Consider the following 20,993-nt stretch of genomic DNA (forward strand, 5'->3'; position numbering starts at 1 on the left):
GTGGGGACAAAATTTAGGAATTCAATTTAATGTTTACTAACAGAGAGGGAAGGGAAAAGGGTAAAATCTGCCACTGCCATATTGGCAAAGTTTGGGCCTGTTAGCCCTTCACACACATAAACCCACAATTAGGATGCCAGAGACATGCAGGTAGATGACATTATCTCAGAGTACAAGGAACAAGGGCTGAGAGATGCCAGGATGAGCTCCAGGCCTTCAAATCACACACTGAGATGGAACAATAAAACCAGGCCCAACTCCCAGAGCAACCAGCTAGAAATCCCCCAGTCAAATACAAAGACTCCCAGTGAACTCAGCACCCAGCATATCCCACAAGTCAACACTTGTCCAGGTCTCTTTGAAATGCATGTTGTGAGCTCACACACTGCTGCCCCATCCATAGAATGTGACTCAGGCCACAAGCTCTGCTTTTCATTGGGAGGAAGTAGAACAGCCTGTGTCCCCATCTCACTCCTACCCCAGCTTCAGTTCTGCCTCTCAGATGCACTTGGGAAAAGCACACTGGCCAGGAGGACACCTTGGAGGTGCAGCCTCAAGTGCCATGAGGAATGCTGGGGTTGACACAGGAGGGTCAAGACATCACCAGAGAACTGGACATAATGACTACCTGTTGTTCACATCATTGTTGGTATAATTGGCCAGGCTTGCACGAAGTTCATTCCTCTCATTGGTCATCATCTGAAGTTGAAGGGTCAGTTCATCGACCTTGTTCATCTGCTGCTCATGCTCAGTGAGGGAGGCTGAGGTCCGTGCCTTTCCAGTACTCCCTGTAGGTAGACAAACATCAGTGAATTTGTACAGTTAGATGGTACGTGGCCATGAGAGACCATGTTGAGTCCCTGAAAGAGGCCTGAGGAAGAGGGAATGCATGGAGCCCACTGAAGACCTCACAGAGTAGACAGCTATCCTCTAGTTGAGACCCATAGCCATGTCTCCATCCCCAATCACCATTGCTCGATATGTCCATCAATGTTGGGGAATATTATTTTCAGGTGTGGGACTTTGTTTATGCTGCAGTTGTTTAACTTTGTGAAGCTGTGTTACAGTGACTGTCTAAAACACCTGATGGTCCTAATAAAGAGATGGACAGCCAATTGGGAGACAGAAGCAAGGATAGGTGGGCCTAGCAGGCAGAGAGTATAAGTATAAGGTGAAGGCCGAGAGGAGAATAACGAGGAGCCCTAGAACAAGAGAGGTGGACTCCAGGGGCCAATCACCAGCTCACTCAGCAGCCATGGAGTAAGAGTGAAATTAAGATTTACAGAAGGGAAAGATAAAACCCCAGAGGCCAAAGGTAGTCAGGATAATTTAAGTCAAGAAGAACTGAGAAGAAACACGCCAAGCTAAGTGCAGGCATTCATAAAAAAGAAGAAGCCTCTGTGTGTGATTTATTTGGGAGCTTGTCTGGGGGACGTTACTCTCCCTCGTTTTAGTGACACACAAACAAAAGAAATCCAGTGACGGTGAAGGGCAGGGCTGGAACTGGAACCACTGTGGTCCCTCTGTGCTTCCCACGCAGAGGCCGAGGGAAAGCAGAGGGCCCTCAGCACAGCAGTTGAAGCCTTGACCATCCCTGGCTCTGCCACACACACCATCAGAAATCCTCGACTCTGGGTCTGCTCTTTAGTAACTCAGAAAAGCTGAAGAGGACATCGCTTCCCAGAAACTCCCACCTCCTGAGTCCACTCCTGAAAGGATCAACTGAAGCCTTCATCCTTCAGGAATCCCTATCCCCTGCCCAGGACTCACTGTGCTTTCTCCAGAACCATTTATTTCTTGATGTGTGACTCGGAGACTGAAGGCCATCTTCCCTGTGCCTCTCTCTGGTCTCCCTGCGCTCTCCATCCTGTCTCCCAAGCAGCCTGTTCAGTCGTGTCAGCATGGCTGTGGGTGAACCACACAGGCACTGAACGAATGCCTCAAGGGCAGTTGGCGTTGCCACAACACAGGTGACATCACAGAATTCCAGGCTCTCCAGGATACAGTAGAATGTCCAGGTGGGGGACTGCTGATGTCATATGATACAGCTCTTAACCCCTGCTAACTACTTCACCCAAAAGTGACCTGCAACTAAGGTGCCATTTCCAAGAGCCTCTCTGGGGTCACCGGGGAAGCCTTTAGGCACATTGTCTTCATAAAGCCAGAAATCTAGCCCTCTGCTTCTCAGGTGTTATGTGAGAAACTGAACGATCACTTCCCAACCACTGCTCAGGGATGGCTTTTCCCTCCTTAAGATCCATACTCAAGTAACGTGAGAAACAAAGGATGCTTAGAAATGAGGTCAGGATAAAGGGAGTGAACAGATGAGGTCTCTGAAATGAACGAGCACTGGTGCAGATCCTCAGACTTTTAGAGACTGGAGGGTTCAAAACAAAGAGAAGACACATAGGAAGTGATGAAAATTTCACTCAGAATGTCACTAGAGCTCACTCAAGCTATGAGGTTGGTAGTGAAGATGTGACTAGCTCTTGACAGGTCTACCTGGAACCACTGAGCCCAGGTGAGCTTCAGATACGGAAAGCAAACAGTCGTAGAAAGAGTATGATGGCCCCAACCTTGAGTCAGTAGACTGAGGAGAGAGTAGTGGCACCCAGAGGTCAGTGTGCACCATCTAGAGGTGTCGTTAGCAATGGAGACACAAGCACACACACACACACACACACACACACACACACGTAAACAGAGTACCCTGCCTCACCCAAAAAACTAGAACATAGGGATGCAGGCGCCTCCAGGACGCTTGGACCCCGAGGCCACCGGGGTCGGGGCCTCCCTGGACTCTTCACTGGCAGAGTTGCATTCCCAGCCCATCAGGACTCCGTGAAGGAGTCCAAGTGAGCTTTAGGGTCAGGTTTTTTGCAGACCCGAGCAAGGATGCACAAAGGGGTGGTCACCCCAGGTGTGTGCTGGAGCCTTGTCTGGACGATTGCGAGAAAGGCAGCGAGGGCCATGCCAGTGCTTAGGGAGTCCGGTCAGGAGGGAGATGGAAGAACTTGACATGGAGTGGAGAGGGACGGACAGGGACGAGGGTGGCCTGGGGGTCGGATTGGAGACTGTGGAGAGGGACGGACAGGGGCAAGGATGGCCTGGGGGTGGGATTGGAGACTCTGCACGGTGGAGACCTGCTCCTGGACTTTAAGACAAAAACTCCAGACTTCAAGAAATGTCGTCATTACTCCAGGGACTAAACTCCTAAACATATTTTAAATGAGGCCGAGGCTTTAAATTTTCCTGGAAAGATTGAACACAGATATAGAAGTTAAGAGAGAGACACAGAAAAACAAAGCAGTAGAAAGAAGTTGTCTGCCTTTTTAAACAGGAAGGATCAGGAAAGAGCGCGAACGCAGTCCCCCACTGACAAAAATTATGCAGTCAAGTTTCCTGCATTTGGGAAAATCGCAGGGGTCAACACACCCAAAGTGCAATGGGTGAGCCTCGCCCTGGGAAAACCACCTATGTGATCATGGTATCTCCCCTGCCAAGTAAGCCCAGACTCAGCACAACCGGCTCTGCACTCTGAACACATGGTCACTTCGCCGCGCATACTCCAGGACCTTATTGGACGCGCACCCCATTCCTTCGATTCGATCGATGCTCCCCGTGGACCAGCTCACCCTTCCACGCCGCGCTGAAAATCCAGCGTGTTTCCTCAAATGGTGCTGATGCGACAGTCCCTGCGTGCTCCTCATCCTCATAGACCAAACTTCCAACCAGCACTCAGGGGTGACGTCACAGGCATCCTCTTTGTCCCTTTTGCTTGGTGAACTTTCTTGAATGCAGAGAGCTGGATGGAGTGTTGCAGGATCAGAGACAAATCATCTTGAATTATCTCCAACTTCCAAATAGTTGATGGCTTCTCCGCCGCGGCCTAACAGCCCTGTCGCTGGTTTCCCTGTGTAGAGACAGACCCCTATCTTCAATCAACACAAATTCAGAGAAGTCAGGCAGCAAGAGAGCCAGCCTCAACAAAAAAAAAAAAAAAAAAAAAAAAAAAAAAAAAAAAGGAAAGGAGGAGGAGAAAAATTGCTGTCTAACAACTGTATCAATTCATTTAGTGAATACTGAATTTAAAACATGCTTTGAGAAGGGATGTGCTGTTCCCGAGTCAGGGTCTGGTGCATGTTAAGTACAGGAACCAAGGGGGAGAAAAGTCTGGAGTGCAGTACCAACCTAGATTTTGACAGTTGCCAAAAAGTACTCTGGCTTTCAGGCAGAAAATTCCAAATTTTAAGTCTTTCAGAGTTTTCTCATTAACACAGTACCTAATTTCCTAAGGAATAATTTCTAAAAGCCAATACCTATTTTCTTTTTGTTTTCATTATTTCCTAGTAACAACTTTCTTTTTTATTACTTTATAAATAATACCAATCAAAATTTTCACTCCCTTCTCATCTACCCCTCCAGTTCTAAGAGAGGGTAAGGCACCCTGCCCTGTGGGAAGTCCAAGGCCCTCCTCCCTCCATCCAGGCTTAGGAAGGTGTGCATCCAAATAGAATAGGATCCCAAAAAGCCAGTCCATGCAGTAGAGGCAAATCCCAGTGCCATTATCATTGGCTTCTCATTCTGACCATTTGTCAGCCACATTCAGAGGGGCCAGTTTGATCCCATGCTTGCTCAGTCCCAGTCCAGCTGGATTTGGTGAGCTTCCATTAGCACACTGTCTCAGTGGAAGGCCAACCCCTCGTGGTCCTGACTTCCTTGCTCATATTCTCCCTCCTTCCACTCTTCAACTGGACATTAAGAGCTCAGTGCAGTGCTCTGATGTGGGTCTCTGTCTCTATCTATCTCCATCGGTCTCTGGACGAAAGTTCTATGGTGATATTAAGATAGTCATCAGTCTGCCTACAGGACAAGGCCAGTTCAGGCACCCTCTCCTCCACTGCCCAAGGTCCTAGCTGGGGTCATCCCTGTGGACTCCTGGGGACCTCTCCAGAGCATCTTGCCAACTCCTAAATGGCTCCCTCAATTAAGGTATCTCCTTCCCTGCTCACATATCCATCCTTCCTACATCTCAACCCTCCCCCTCCTCCAAGCTCTCCACAACCCTCCCCTTCTCCTTTCTCTCTCCCCCTTTCTCCCTCTCCCCTTCCCCCACCCACCGCCATCCCCCCGCTCCCAACTTCTGTCTGGCGTCTTGTCTGATACCAATTTCCAGGAGGATCTATATATGTTTTTCTTTTTTCTTTTTTTTAAAATATTTATTTATTTTTATGTATACAATACTCTGTCTGTGTATATGCCTGAAGGCCAGAAGAGGGCGCCAGACCTCTTTACAGATGGTTGTGAACCATAGGAATTGAACTCAGGACCTTTGGAAGAGCAGGCAATGCTCTTAACCACTGAGCCATCTCTCCAGCCCCTATATATGTTTTTCTGTAGGTTCACCTTATTACTTAGCTTCTCTAGGATCGTGAACTATAGGCTCTATGTCCTTTGTTTATGGCTAGAATTCAATAATGAGTGAGTACATACCATATTCATATTATTGGGTCTGGGTATTCTCTCTCAGGATAGTGTTTTCTATTTCCATCCATTTGCATGCAAATTTAAGATATCATTTTATTTTATTTTATTTTTTACCACTGAGTAGTACTCTAACGTGTAGATGTGCCACACTTTCTGAATCCATTATTCCATTGTGGGGCATCTACGTTGTTTCCAGGTTCTGGCTATTACAATCAATGCTGCTATAAACATAGTTGAACAAATGCTTTTGTAGTATGATTGGGCATCTCTTGGGTATATTCCCAAGAGTGGTATTGCTGGATCCTGAGGTAGGTTGACTCCCAACTTTCTGAAAATCTGCCACACTGATTTCCAAACTGGTTGCACTAGTTTGCATTCCCACCCGCAATGGATGAGTGTTCTCCGTACTCCACATCCTCTCCAGCATAGGCTATCATTGGTGTTTTTTATTTTAGCCATACTGACAGGTGTAAGTTGCTTTGATTTGCATTTCCCTGATAGTTAAGGAAGATGAACATGTCCTTAAGAATCTTTTGGCTATTTGAAATTCTTCTGTTGAGAATTCTCCGTTCAGTTCAGTAATTGGATTATTTAGAATTGTAATGTCTAGTTTCTTGAGTTCTTTATATATTTTCGCGATCAGACCTTTGTCTGATATGGGGTTGGTAAAGATCTTCTCCCATTTCATAGGTTGCCCTTTTGTCTTAATGACAGTGTCCTTTGCTTTATAGAAGCCTTTCAGTTTCAGGAGGTCCCATTTATTCATTGTTGCTCTTATTGCCTGTGCTACTGGGTTTATATGTAGAAAGTGGTGTCCTGTGCCCATGTATTGCAGACTACTTCCCATTTTCTGTCATGTTCAGTGTGGTCTGATTTATATTTAGGTCTTTAATCCATTTGGACTTACTTGAGTTTTGTGCATGGGGATAGGTATGGATCTATTTTCATTCTTTTACTAGTTGAAATCCATTTATTCCAGCACCATTTGTTAAAGATGCTTTCTTTTTTCTATTATATATTTTTTTAGCTTCTTTGTCAAAAATAAGATGTTCATAGGTTTGTGGATTAATATCCGGGTATTCAATTTGATTCAATTGATCAATGTATCTGTTTTTTATGCCAATAGCAAGCTGTTTTCATTACTGTTGCTCTATAATAGAGTTTGATGTCAGGGATGGTAATGCCTCTGGAAGTTCCTTTATTCTATAGAATTGTTTTGGCTATCCTGGGTTTTTTGTTTTTCCACATAAAGTTGATTATTGTTACCTCAAGGTCTGTGAAGAATTTTGTTGGCATTGTGATGGGGATTGCATTGAATCTATAAATTGCCTTTAGTAGAATTGCCATTTTTTTTTACTATTTGATCTTACCCATCCAGGAGCATAGGAGATCTTTCCATTTTCTGGTGTCCTCTTCAATTCCTTTCTTCAAAGGCTTCAGGTTCCTGTCAAATAGAACTTTCATTTCTTTGGTTAGTGTTACCCAAAGATACTTCATGCTATTTGTGGCTATCGTGAAAGGTGATATTTCTCTGATTTCCCTCTCTGCTTCTTTATCCTTTGTGTATAGGAGGGCTACTGTTTTTTTTGTTGTTTTTTTTTTTTTAGTTGATCTTGTATCCTGTCACATCACTGAAGGCATTTATGAGCTTTGCAGTTTTCTGGTAGAGTTTTTGGGGTCACTTATGTACACTATCATATCATCTGCAAATAATGAAAGTTTGACTTTTTCCTTTACAATTCGAATCCCCTTGATCTCCTTATATTGTCTTATTGCTATTGCTAGAACTTCAAGCTCTATGTTGAAGAGATATGGAGAGAGTGGACAGCATTGTCTTGTTCCTGATTTTAGTGAAATTGCTTTGAGTTTCTCTCCATTAATTTGATGTTAGCTGTTGGCTTGCTGTATATTGTTTTATTATATTTATTATTATTTTATATGATCCTTGTATCCCTCATCTCTCCAAGACCTTTATCATAAAAGGTGTTGAATTGTATCAAATGCTTTTTTGGCATCTAATGAAATGATCATATGGCTTTTTCTTATAGTTTATTTATATGATGGATTGATTACATTGATAGATTTTCATATGTTGAGACAGCCCTGCATCTGGGATGAAGCCTACTTGATCATAATGGATAATTTTTGGATGTGTTCTTGGATTCAGTTTGCCATTTTTTTATTGAGAATTTTTTCATTGATGTTCATGAGTTGATTGTTCTGTAATTCTCTTTCTTGTTTGAGTGTGTGGTTTTGGTATCAAGGTAACTGTAGCTTCATAAGAAGAGTTTGACAATGGCTCTTCTGTTTCTATTATGTGGAACACATTAAGGAATGTATGTATTAGCTCTTCTTGGAAGTTCTGGTAGAATTCTGCACTAAAACCATGGGCCTTGGGCTTTTTTGGGGGATGGGGGTTTTGATGACAGCTTCTATTTCCTCGCGACTTACATGGCTATTTAAATTATTCACCTGGTTTTGATTTAATTTTGGTATATTGTATTTATCTAAAAAATCCATTTCTTTTGTATTTTCCAATTTTGTGGTTTATAGGCTCTTGTAGTAAGACCTAATAATTCTCTGAATTTCCTCAGTATCTGTTGTTATGTCCCCCTTTGCATTTCTGATCTTGTTAATTTGCATGTTCTCTCTGTCTTTTGACTAGTTTGGATAAGGGTTTGTTTATTTTGTTGATTTTCTTTAAAAAAAAAACAGCTCTTTGTTTCATTGATTCATTGTATTGTTTTCTGTGTTTATATTTAGTTGATTTCAGCCCTCAATTTGATATTTTCCAGTCTTCTACTCCTCCTTGGTAAGTCTGCCTTTTTTTTTTTCTAGAGCTTCAGGTGTGCTGTTAGGTCTCTAATGTGAACCTTCTCCATTTTCTTTATATGGGCACCTAGTGCTATGAACTTCCTTCTTAACACTGCTTTTCTTAGGTTTGGGTATGTTGTGTCTTCATTTTCGTTGAATTCAAGAAAAACTTTAATTTCTTTCTTAATTTTTTCCTTGACCCAGGGGTTTTTCAGTAGTTGACTGTTCACATTTCACAAGTTTGTAGGCCTTCTGGGGGTGGTATTGTTGTTAAATTCTAACTTTACTTCATGGTGATCCGATAAGACACAGGTGGTGTACTCCAATTTCTTTGTATCTGTGGATGTTTGCTTTGTTACCCAGTATGTGATCAATTTTTGAGAAGGTTCCACGAGGTGCTGAGAAGAAGGTTTATTTCCTGTTTGGGTGGAATGTTCTATAGATGTCTGTTAAAGTCCATTTGGTTCATTACATCTATTAGTTCTCTTATTTCTCTGTTAAGTTTCTGTCTGGTTGACCTGTCCATTGGTGAGAGAGGAGTGTTGAAATCTCCTACTATTAGTGTGTGGGGTTTGATGTGTGATTTGAGTTTTAGTTCTTTTGCATATGTGGGTGCTTTTATATTAGGGGCATAGATATTCAGGATTGAGACTTCATCTTCATGAATTGTTCCTGTAATGAGAATCAAGTGTCCTTCTTCATCTCTTCCGGTTGATTTTAGTTTGAAATCAATTTTGTTAGATATTATGATATCTACACTTGCTTGTTTCTTAGTTCTGTTTGATTGGAAAATCTTTTCCCAGCCCTTTACTCTGAGGTAGTGTCTGTCTTTGAGTTTGAGGTGTGTTTCTTGTAAACAGCAGAATGTTGGATCCTGTTTTTGTATCCATTCTCTTAACCTGTGCCTTTTTATATGTGAATTGAGTCCATTGATATTAGGCGATATTAATGACCAGTGGTTGTTAACTCTTGTTATTTTTTTGATGGTAGTGTTTGTGTGTTTCCCTTCTTGGAGTTGTGTTGGTGGAGGGTTTTCAGATGACTGTGGTATTTTGGGTATTGTTGGCTTCCTTGGGTTGAAGTTTTCATTCTAGTACTTTCTGTAAGGCTGGGTTTGTCGATACGTATTGCTTAAATCTCTTTTTGTCATGGTGAAAGAAAACTTTGGTGGGTATAGTAGTCTGGGCTTGCATCCATGGTCTCTTAGTGTCTGCAGCACATCTATCCAAGACCTTCTGGCTTTCATGATTTCCATTGAGAAGTCAGCTGTAATTTTGATGGGTTTACCTTTATATGTTAGTTGACCTTTTCCTTTGCAGCTCTTAATATTCTTTCTTTATTCTGTATGTTTTGAGTTTTGATTATTATATGGTGAGGGTAATTTTTTGGGGTTTTTTTTTTGATCCAGTCTATTTGGTGTTCTGTAAGCTTCTTGTACCTTCACAGGAATATCCTTCTTTAGGTTGGGAAAGTTTTCTTCTATAATATTGTTGAATATATTTTCTGGGCCTTTGAGCTGGAATTCTTCCAATACCAATTTTCTTAACAAATACCAGGTAAAAAGCAGGGTGTGTGTGAAGAGCAAAATAAAAGGTGTTCTTTGTTTCTTTGAGGGATGACAGAATAAGTCTGGTGAGCATATATTTCTCTTGTCTACCTCTGACTTTTTCCCGACATCTCAGGGAGGCTTCAGTGCCCTTTCCACTCTCCGAGCTTCATCATGCCGCCCAAGGATGACAAGAAGAAGAAAGATGACGGAAAGTCGGCCCAAAAGGACAAAGGCCCAGTAAATAAGTCTGGTGGCAAGGCCAAAGGGAAGAAGTGGTCCAAAGGCAAAGTTCAGGGCAGGCTCAACAATCTAGTCCTGTTTGACAAGGCTCCATATGACAAACACTGTAAGGACGTTCCTAACTGTAAGCTTATTACTCCAGCTGTGGTGTCCGAGAGACGCAGGGTTCAGGGTTCCTTGGCCAGGGCAGCCCTTCAGGAGCTGCTTAGTAAAGGGCTCATCAAGCTGGTTTCAGAGCACAGAGCCCAAGTAATTTCCACCAGAAACACAGAGGGCAGGGATGCCCCAGATGGTGGTGTAGATGCATAAATAGGATCTATTGTCTGTACATTAAAAATATAAAACTTTTTTTTAATAAAAAAGAGAACAAAAGAAAAGAAAGATAATGGACCTCTGAAACTATAAGCCAATCTTGCTGAATGTTTTCCTTTCTAAGAGTTGCTGAGGTCAAGACGTCTCTTACAGCAATAGAACACGGAATAAAACTCAGAACAGAGAGGACACCAAATGAGCGAGGGACGACCACACAGAGTGGACAGATTTCCAAGAAGTGAAAACTATAAAGTTTGGGAAAAGCCACGAAAGCTCAGTAACTCATGTTACTATCCATGAATAACACCCAGCCTGGGTTGTCGGCTAAAGTCTGTAATTCTACAGAGGCTCCTAGGCAGAAGGATAAGGAATTCAAGTTAGGTCAGCCTGGGACCCTGTCAAAAACAGAACAAAACAAAATGGAAAAGGCAGTGGGCCTTCTTTCTTTTTTTTTTTCGAGACAGGGTTTCTCTGTGGCTTTGGAGCCTGTCCTGGAACTAGCTCTTGTAGACCAGGCTGGTCTCGAACTCACAGAGATCCACCTGCCTCTGCCTCCCAAGTGCTGGGATTAAAGGCGTGCGCCACCACCGCCTGGCTGGGCCTTATTTCTTAAAGGTGGATAAAAAGACTCACCAGCAAGCCTGATAAAGCCCAGCTCCTTCAACTCTGAATACTGTCCTCTGACCTTCACAGGTGCACCATGGCTCCCTCTCCTTGCCATCCCTAACTCCTCCCCTCACAGGCCTTTCTGGGATGAAAAGAATTCACAGAAACTTGGTTCAGAAGTTGAGTTTAAACCATTTTATTGTAAGCTGCTTTAATACTTTTGTTAGCATACAGATATGAAAAAGGGAAACTCTGTTTGCTGACAGTCTGCTATAGACGGTAAGGATGAATTTGAAGACGTTCATTCCTATTTGATATAAAATTTCCTCTATGATGCTAGGAACATCAGTGAGGCTGTGAGTGCCTGCTGGCCCTAGTGTAAGGTTGCCACCCGCTGGCCGCTATTGTAGATAATGGAGTGGAGGAAGTGGAGAGGGGGGAGTGTTGTCTTCCCCTCCCAGAGCTTGAGAGAGCAGTTCCTGGTGTTTGTGCTCTGCAGAGCAGAGGAGAGCATTGGCAGGGATGAGCTCAGAGCTGGAGCAAAAGATCGCCGGGCAGAAGGACCATAGTGCCGTGATCGGATTCGAATTGAGGTTGCTCCAGCCACAACGCAGAGTACTAACCACTATAAGCAAGCAACACCAAACTAACATGTGGATGCAACACAGTGTGCTTGTATGTGTGCATCCATGTACTTGTATGTATTCGGGAGTGTGTGTGTTTGTTTGTGTTTGTGTACATGCATGCAGACCTGTGTACGTGGTTGCAGACAACCCTGGCCTAAGAGCAGAATCTTTTAATTAAAAGGAATATCAAACACTGGAGAAAGACTTTCAATCCCTACTGAAGCAAAAGGAACTGGTTACCCAGCAAAAGGACTTGGCAGGAAAGCTGCAGCGTCACTTCACTGAGTCCCAGACGAGGTAGGAGCACGGACTAACAGAAGCAGTTGTAGTCTAGTGGATCCTCTGTTTCTGGGTCTCTGACCTGTTTGGGTTTTAGTCTATTTGGCAAGGCTCACACCCACATCCTGGTACAAAATACCTCAGAATATGATTTGGCTAAAACCAGGAACTTTTGTCCAGGAAACCACATGCTAGGTTATTAGTCTTCTGTGGATTGTGTCCCCTTCTTCTCCTGTGAGAAGCAGGTCAACTGTGAAGGACAGTGTGTCCTCTGCCAGTTTATTTTCCTTCAGGAACATCACATTAGAGAGAAGTTTCTAGTCTTTGACTGTTTGAATGCAGCACACTCCTGCTGGATGCAGGCTGTCTGCAGGGTTCATCAGTTTCCTGTGAGAAGATTTACTCTGCCATAAACAGATTAGGAGTTGACAAATTAATCCTCTGCACGTTTTGGGCTCTAAAGATAGAGTCTTCCCTGCAGTGTTGTGTGGGCTCCACTAGAGGGCAGACATAGAGTTTGCTCACATTCACTTCGTATTTAACCAAGACCAGGAATATCTGACTCAGACATTGATATTCTTCCAAAATAATGTTTTTAGACTATTGGAAAAGTATGGTGTTTTATTCTAGTCATCACAGTGTATTTTCCAGTTTAACTTAGCCAGTGGTGTAAAGTTTACCCGTTTTATTAAAATCTGGTCCCTTTCCTGCGCTTTGGTAACTTGCTATTCATAATTTTCCTTTATTAAGAAAGGATTTTCACTATACCCATCCCCCAAGTAAACCAAACACAGCAGGAGGGGGTTGTACACAGGTTTCCCCTTCCCACCGCACCTCTCCCCATCAAAAAAAATACACAAATTGACTTTGCTGATTTCCCTACCAGACAGCACGTGAAAGGCAAGGTAATGAATGCCTTAAATACAGGAGGTAAGTTATTGCGTGGGCTATGTAAATTTCTGAGAAGATTGTAGGGGAGTGTGCACTCTCCAGTTGTCAAGTCAATCTGCAAACAAGTGTGCTGTAAACATGGAAAGTTGTTTGTTAAAAGCCATCGTCCCTGGGTGGGCTTGAACCACCAACCTTTCGGTTAACAGCCGAACGCGCTAACCGATTGCGCCACAGAGACGGTGCGCAAAGCGCAGGCGGTCGCCTTGGTGATAGAGGCGTCACCGCAGCGGCCACACCTGGGATACCCACAGGCCCACGGCGGAGCATCCGGAGCAGGAGGCCTCAAAGACAACAGGATGGGCGCCCCCAGTGCCCCGCGGACGCTTCCCGAGCCAGCGCGAACTTTATGAACCTGGAGACTCCGGGTCGCTGGGACCCGGCTAGCACCCGGTGTCTGGGCCTGCCCAGCCGGACTCCCGGAAGGAGCCAAGTGCGCTTTAGGGTCCGGTCCTTTGCAGACCCCGAGCAAGGACGCGCGATATCTGGTCACCCCAGGTGTGTGCTGGAACCTCAGCGGGGCACGTGTGGGAAAGGCGGCGAGTGCGGTGCCAGTGCTCAGGGAGTCCGGACGGGATGGAGATGGACGAACTTGACCCAGAGTAGAGAAGGACCTAAGGGGGAGAGAGTGGCCTGGGGTGGGATTGGGGGCTGTGCACCGCCGGTACCAGAGGAGGCGGAGCAAGAGAACAGAGAGTTTGAACTGATGCAGTTTGGGAGCCAATTTATGTTAGGAAGATAATAAAATGACGAGGGGTGTTTTGTTTTGTTTTGAATGAATCAGAAGAATGGCTTTCTACCAGAGGCTTCTGTCTTTCAGCTAGGGGTGTGCTGGTCCAGAGCCCGGGTCTGGTGCATGTTAAGTGCAGGAACGAATTAATGAAATTCTAGAGTCTCAAACCAAAATTTGGTACATAGTTTTCTACAATTGCTCCTGGACTTTAAGACAAAAACTCTAGAACTGAAGGGATGTTCTCACTAACCAGGATATAATTTCCTAAAGATGCCAATTCTAAGGCCAATGTCTTTGTTTTCTTGACAAGGATGGGCAAAAATACAGGCATTTTTTAACAAGGAAGACAGAAAAAGAAACATATAAGAAAGAAAAAGAAAGGAACGAAGAGTACCAAATATGAGGAAATGGCATAAGCCGAAACCACAAACGCAGTCGCAAATTAATAAAAATTATGCAATCGAGTCTCCCGATTTTGGGGAAATCACAGGGGCTAGCACAACACTAGTGCAATTCGGTCACCCTCGCCTGAAAAAAACAAAGACGCGTTGAGGGTGCTCACTTAGCTGCGTGAGTGTGCTTTACTTTCCCGCAGCCATGACTCAGCCCCACCGGCCCTGCGCTCTGAATACATGATCACTTGGCTATGGATACTCCAGGACGTCCCTGGACGCTCACCTCATTCCTGCGCCCCGCTGCTACCAGCTGATCCCCGCTTCCTTCTGTGCCTCACTGGAAATCCCTAGGCTTTCTGCAAAGGCTGCAGATAAAGCACCCCTGCGCGACTCTCATTTGCATAGACCCGTCCCACACCAGCACCTAAGGGTGACATCACAGCCATCCCATTTGGCCTCCTCAGGTTCCTGCATGCGTGTCGTGCACACATACAATCAGGCACAAACACACATACACAAAATAAATAAGCACTCTTTTCTGTGTTGCGTATGTGGGGGAGGGGCAGGTGTGTCGGAGCTATGACTGGCATGTGGAGGCCAGCGGACAGTTTGCAGCAGTCGGATCTCTTTCTGCTGTTCCTGCTCCGTGGATCAAGCTCTTGGATGATCAATCCTGACAGCAAGCCCTTGCCTGCAAGCCCTCTCTATGTCCCTTTAAAATCTCTCCCTCTCTGTCCTTCTCTGCCTCTCTGCATTCCCCCCACCAGACCCCATTCGCGCCCCAAACAGGGTCTGTCTACATAGTGATGGCAAGAAGAGCTTTGTGCCACCGTGCCTGACCCCCTTAAACCTCTTTAGCCCACGTGCAGACATAACACAGCAATTTAAGGTTTTCAGATGATCGTACCGTTTATCATTGCATCATACACGGCGATTTCTCCTCTATAGTGTGTTTGGGTTAAGGCAACACCTCAGCCCCTGGCATCCATATACACAAAATGTCTGGAATGTTTGAGTGGAAAGTTCTACCTAAATCCCCTCCTCGGGCATTGCCTCTGTCCAGACTTCACCTCAGAGAAAGCCTGTCAAAGGGTGACCCCTCTCCAGAAATGCTCAAGACCACTCCCACAGGGTGTTTAAACTGCCCCCCCCCAGGGACAAACTTGTGGTTTCTCTCTCTTATTTCCTCATGTCCTCTCTGAGGCCTGGAAGGCCACCGGAAGCATTAGTATTCATTCAAAACATGGGCTTTTTCTGTATCAGTTTGATTTGGTCTGATTTGGATTATTGTGTCCGTGGAGAGGTTTGTTGTGTCTCAAAACCTTTTCACAATGTTTTTGAAACAACGACTGGAGAGAGGTTGGGATTCTAAAACGGGGATTAAATTCCTGGAGAAGAACATCAGAAACTGTCTGGGCCCTCTCGTTAGTGCTGGGAAATACTTCGATCCACCCAGACATGGTATCTACCAAAAACCAGGAAATATTTAACCCAAGTGACTGTTGGCATATGAGTAAAATCAAGCTGTCACCCAGGCCCCAGAAGGGAGCCCATAGCCTGGTGGGTTGGAAAAGAGAAGCTACGATACTTGGACTCAGAATCTGACTTTTGACAGATTTTATAAAAGGCAGTTATAGTTTTTAAGAACTCTACGTCCTCCGGGGTGTGTTAGAGGTTAGCTGTGACAAAGTGAGACAAAGCCTGACTATTTGGATGAAGAGTTGATGTAGGTAGGACAGAATTGACCAAGTGTCAGTTGGTGACTGTGAGAATGTGGGCCGTACTGTATGAACCCCCTGAGGTGATTGAGGTAAGTCTGGGCCTGGAAGGCTGCTGCCCTGGCTGCTTGGACGTGATGGAGTCTGATCCCTTAGAGATGATGGAGTCTGATCCCTTAGAGATGATGGAGTCTGATCCCTTAGGATGATTAAAGTCTGATGAGACCAGCAGTGAATAATTCCTATAGCTCTGTGGAGATGGGAGGCCTTTAACATGGCCATCATGTGGTCTAGTTAGTTACTGATCCTCCTTTTGGTGTAAGAAGCCCTTACTCTTCCCAGATAGCACCATTGGTAGGGAAAATCACAAAGCAAATTTTTATTTGGTGTGGGAAGAGAGGGGACTCCTGTGGACAACCTCCACCTGCTGTCTGGTTTATTAGGAGAAGAGGAGAGTGGGAATCTTTTCTTATTAAAAGAAAATTATGAACAAGTCACCAAAGCACAAGAAATGAACTAGAATTGAACAAAACAGGTAAACTTTACACCACTGGCTAAAGAGATCCATACGGCAGAATGACCAAAATGTAATTCATAATCACAAAACCCTAGAACCAAGTTATTTCAAAAACCTTTTGGTAGGGAAACACCTAAATAAATCCAATTAACGGCCAGCCTCTGTCATGCTTGGTACGTAGTCCAGAGACGGACTGGTAGTGACCGTTTTGGCCTCTGCAGGTGAGAAGCATCTAGAAAAGTGCAGGATGGCTGGTTTGACCTTCAGTTCTCCAGAAGGAACCCAGAGCAGTTTGCCTCCTCCCCAGGTACCCCAGCAACCATAGAGAGAAGAGCCATAAGGGCTATCACGTGCTTGGGGAAAATACTGCACCTGCAAGAGTTCCAGGCAATGGTGGCACATGCCTTTAATCCTAGCACTTGGGAGGCAGAGGCAGGCGGATCTCTGTGAGTTCGAGACCAGCCTGGTCTACAAGTTCCAGGACAGGCTCCAAAACCACAGAGAAACCCTGTCTCGAAAAACCAAGAAATAAAAAAGAGTGGCATCGATCATGGACTTTTCAGTAAGTGACTGCCCTCACCACCTTACCAAGGCACAGAGGCATTTACTCCGTGCAGCTCACAATGCATAGGCGTTGGAGAAATCACTTCTGCAGGACAGGCCAGTCAGAAGGAAGCCTCCTGTTCTGAACAGGGCTGAACTTGACAGAGACTCTGGTGAGCACCCAACCTCGGGTGCATGGCTCGCTGTGATTGTCTAGTGGTTAGTACTCTGCATTGTTGCCGCAGCGACCTCGGTTCAAATCCCAGTCAAAGCAATCATCGCCCTTGCTGTCTGGTGTGCTGCTTTCTTGTCCCCATAAACCTACACCTAGCTAATGTCTTGACACAGACTCCGGTCTCCCTAGTTAGAGTCCCACAGACATGGTGAACTCAAACACTATTAGTACAGTTTGTTCCTTGGAAACTTCTCTGTCAATCACGCTGTCTCAGGTGGACTCACAACATTGTCTTCACTGTCAATCACCCTAGGCCCAGGACATAGTAAGCACCATCTTTGAGCAACACCCCTATCCCTGGCTTTGGTCGTGTCAGTATGATGCAGGTGAATGTTCCTATCTGGTATTTGTCTTAGTAATAACACATTAGTGGGAAAGCTTGTTCTCTATGTCCTGGCCTCCCCTTTATGTGTCCTCCCTGTCCCTATGGGACCTGAGCCACAGGTCATCGCAGTCCCAAGTTCTCGAAGAGACAGGAAGAAGTCTTCTTCTGAAGACTCTGAAGAAGGTGGTGTCGAGGATTTGAAACTTTGGAGCTCCAGAACCAGAAAATTCCATCCTTGCTCCTTCAATCCATCTGGATTGTAGCCACTTACAACAACCCAGCATCCATATCTGGTGCCTAAGAAGACACACAGGTGAGTTCTCCATGCAGTGGTTCTGAGATACTACCAACAAGTCCTGAAGTTCTCTCTGGCCTTCTGTCTCCCCCACCTTGAACATGCAGAGAAGGTCCCTGTGGAGCTTCCACTAACCCCACAACAGGGCTCAGATCATTTCACTCTTCCTTCCTGAGACCACTCTCGCCACCTGGGGGATAAAATGCCCTGGAGACAGCACCCCTCCGAGACCGTGCAGGGCCACCCTAATTCCCAACTGCCACCAACTCTGTCACCCATCTCTCCTCCTCTCAAGGCAGACCTCCCGTCTGGGGTCCCGGCCTGTGTCCTGAAAAGCCAACCCTCCTCTTTCACTCTTTGTATCTCGAAGGCTCCTGTGTAGCCCAGGCTAGCCTCCATTTCACCGTGCAGCTAAGGCTAACCTGCAAGCTATGATCCTCTTTTTGCCTAGATGTCAAGGCATGTTTACATGGTCCTGAAATGGAGTTTGGGGTTTAACGTCTCCTAGGGAAGCCCTCCACCACCTGAGCTCCAATCCTGGTCTGCCTGTCTTCTTTGAACCAGAGTTTCTGTAGTCCAGGATGGTCTGGAACTCCTGATCTTCCTATGCTGTTACCCCCAACACTGGCATGACAGGCTTGTGTCTCACACATTTTCCTTCTGGTCAATGAACACCTCTATAGCATCCCAGGCTCTGGTATTGGGTCACTACCATGAGAATGTGGTCATGAGGAAGGTGAATGACACTAACCACCTGGGATGCCATGCAAAGGCACATTCCCACAGGCACACAGTTATTAGGTAGCCTGGAAAGGACTGATTTGCTCAGCATCATTTTTGGCTGCAAGTTCTCACATAAAACACTACTAGCATGGATGAAGCCGGGAGTTTGGCGTTGCTCTGGGTCCTCCAGTGTCAGACAACTATCTGCTACAGCAAAGAAGGACTTGTCAGAAATATCTGAGGACTGGAGAGTCCCACAAATCCATATGTCATGATGTGTGTTTGAAGTGTGGAGGAGAGAAGGTATGGAAGCCACAAGAACCAGACACAGCTGGAAGGATCCAGGAATATGAGGAACATTGTGGTTGGACCAATGTGAGGGGAATGTGAGCCACAGGCCAGCTGGGGCTAGTTTGGTAACAGAGCATCCAGTGTGGACATGAGAAGAGCCAAAGAGACAGGGTCAGATCCTGAGACTCCACAAAAGTGAGAAGGAGCTGGACAGCCACTTGTATCACATGGGGACACTGTGGGGATTGATGGGGGGTCTGGGAGGAGCAAGGTCCCACGCTGCGGTATCTGCAGGTGCCAACATTGCTTACAGTGGCAGAGGTCATATCTGGAGAACATGCATTCCAGGCTGACCATGGACTGGCTTCTCTATACAGGGACGGTCAGGATGCGTAGAACGGTGGTGATGGCTATAAAATACCTGTATGGTGCAACAACTCTGAGTCTCTCCCCTTGCCTGCCCTTCCCATGCTCTCCCAATGAATCTTGCACCAAAGCTAGCAGCGCCACCTATGGAAGAGCATGGGAATTGGAGCAGGTGCCTCCAGAAAAGGAATTTGGCTTTTGTTTGCTGGTTGACACAGCATAGCAATGATCTACATCTCGTTCTGCAACAGAATTGTGTGATTCTGTGCCGGTTTTTCTATTTACATATGATTGTGTGTGTGTGTGTGTGTGTGTGTGTGTGTGTGTGTGTGTGTGTGAGAGAGAGAGAGAGAGAGAGAGAGAGAGAGAGAGAGAGAGAGAGAGAGCGAGCTTGTCTCCATCGCTAATGCCTCCTCTAGATGGCGCACACTGACCTCTGGGTGCCACTACTCTCTCCTCAGTCTACTGACTCAAGGTTGGGGCCATCATACTCTTTCTACGACTGTTTGCTTTCCGTATCTGAAGGCTCCCCTGGGCTCAGTGGTTCCAGGTAGTCCTGCCAGGAGCTAGTCACATCTTCACTACCAACCTCCTAGCTTGAGTGAGCTCTAGTGACATTCTGAGTGAAATTTTCATCACTTCTATGTGTCTTCTCTTTGTTTTGAACCCTCCAGTCTCTAAAAGTCTGAGGATCTGCACAAGTGCTTGTTCATTTCAGAGACCTCATCTGTTCTACTTTATCCTTTATGCTGACCTCATTTCTAAGCATCCTTTGTTTCTCACGTTACTTGAGTGTGGATCTTCAGGTGGGAAAAACCATCCCTGGGCAGTGGTTGGGAAGTGAGCTTTCAACTTCTCACATAACACGTAAGCAGCAGAGAGCTAGATGTCCGGCTTTAGGAAGACAATGTGTGTAAAGACTTCCCCGGTGACCCCAGAGAGGCTCTTGGAAATGGCACCTTAGTTTCAGGTCACTTTTGGGTGAAGTAGCTAGCAGGGGTTAATATCTGTATCATATGACATCAGCAGTCCCCCACCTGGACATTCTACTGTATCCTGGAGAGCCTGGAATTCTGTGATGTCACCTGTGTTGTGGCAACGCCAACTGCCCTTGAGGCATTCGTTCAGTGCCTGTGTGGTTCACCCACAGCCATGCTGACACGACTGAACAGGCTGCTTGGGAGACAGGATGGAGAGCGCAGGGAGACCAGAGAGAGGCACAGGGAAGATGGCCTTCAGTCTCTGAGTCACACATCAAGAAATAAATGGTTCTGGAGAAAGCGCAGTGAGTCCTGGGCAGGGGATAGAGATTCCTGAAGGATGAAGGCTTCAGTTGATCCTTTCAGGAGTGGACTCAGGAGGTGGGAGTTTCTGGGAAGCGATGTCCTCTTCTGCTTTTCTGAGTTACTCAAGAGCAGACCAGAGTCGAGGATTTCTGATGGTGTGTGTGGCAGAGCCAGGGATGGTCAAGGCTTCAACTGCTGTGCTGAGGGCCCTCTGCTTTCCCTCGGCCTCTGCGTGGGAAGCACAGAGGGACCACAGTGGTTCCAGTTCCAGCCCTGCCCTTCACCGTCACTGGATTTCTTTGGCTTGTGTGTCACTAAAAAGAGGGAGAGTCACGTCCCCCAGACAAGCTCCCAAATAAATCACACACAGAGGCTTCTTCTTTCTTCTGAATGCCTGCCCTTAGCTTGGCATGTTTCTTCTCAGTTCTTCTTGACTTAAATTATTTTACTTTTGGCCTCTGGAGTTTGATCTTTCTCTTCTGTAAGTCCTACACGCACTCTTACTCCATGGCTGCTGAGTGAGCTGGTGGCTGAACCCTGGAGTCCTCCTCTCTTGTTCTTGATCTCCTCTTTATTCTTCTCCTAGAGTTCACCTTCTGTTTATACTCTCTGCCTGCTAGTCCCAACTATTTCTGCTCCTGTCTCGGTACTGGCTGTCCATCTCTTAATTAGGACCATTAGGTATTTTAGATAAGCACAGTAACG

The 20,993-nt window shown here is 45.6% G+C and overlaps 2 non-coding genes and 1 pseudogene across 2 annotated transcripts; 1 reads left to right on the forward strand and 2 right to left on the reverse strand.

Moving 5' to 3' along the window:
- Positions 1-3,347: 3,347 nt before the first annotated feature.
- Positions 3,348-3,511, reverse strand: LOC142855213 (U1 spliceosomal RNA). Its single transcript, XR_012911476.1, has one exon. It is a non-coding gene; the product is annotated as a U1 spliceosomal RNA (small nuclear RNA).
- A 6,497-nt stretch (positions 3,512-10,008) lies between these two features.
- Positions 10,009-10,399, forward strand: LOC142853909 (small ribosomal subunit protein eS25 pseudogene; annotated as a pseudogene).
- A 2,569-nt stretch (positions 10,400-12,968) lies between these two features.
- On the reverse strand, positions 12,969-13,042 carry Trnan-guu (transfer RNA asparagine (anticodon GUU)). Its single transcript has one exon. It is a non-coding gene; the product is annotated as a tRNA-Asn (tRNA).
- Positions 13,043-20,993: the final 7,951 nt, after the last annotated feature.

This window comes from Microtus pennsylvanicus, chromosome 7 (genome assembly GCF_037038515.1).
Source record: "Microtus pennsylvanicus isolate mMicPen1 chromosome 7, mMicPen1.hap1, whole genome shotgun sequence".
Classification (NCBI taxonomy): domain Eukaryota; kingdom Metazoa; phylum Chordata; class Mammalia; order Rodentia; family Cricetidae; genus Microtus; species Microtus pennsylvanicus.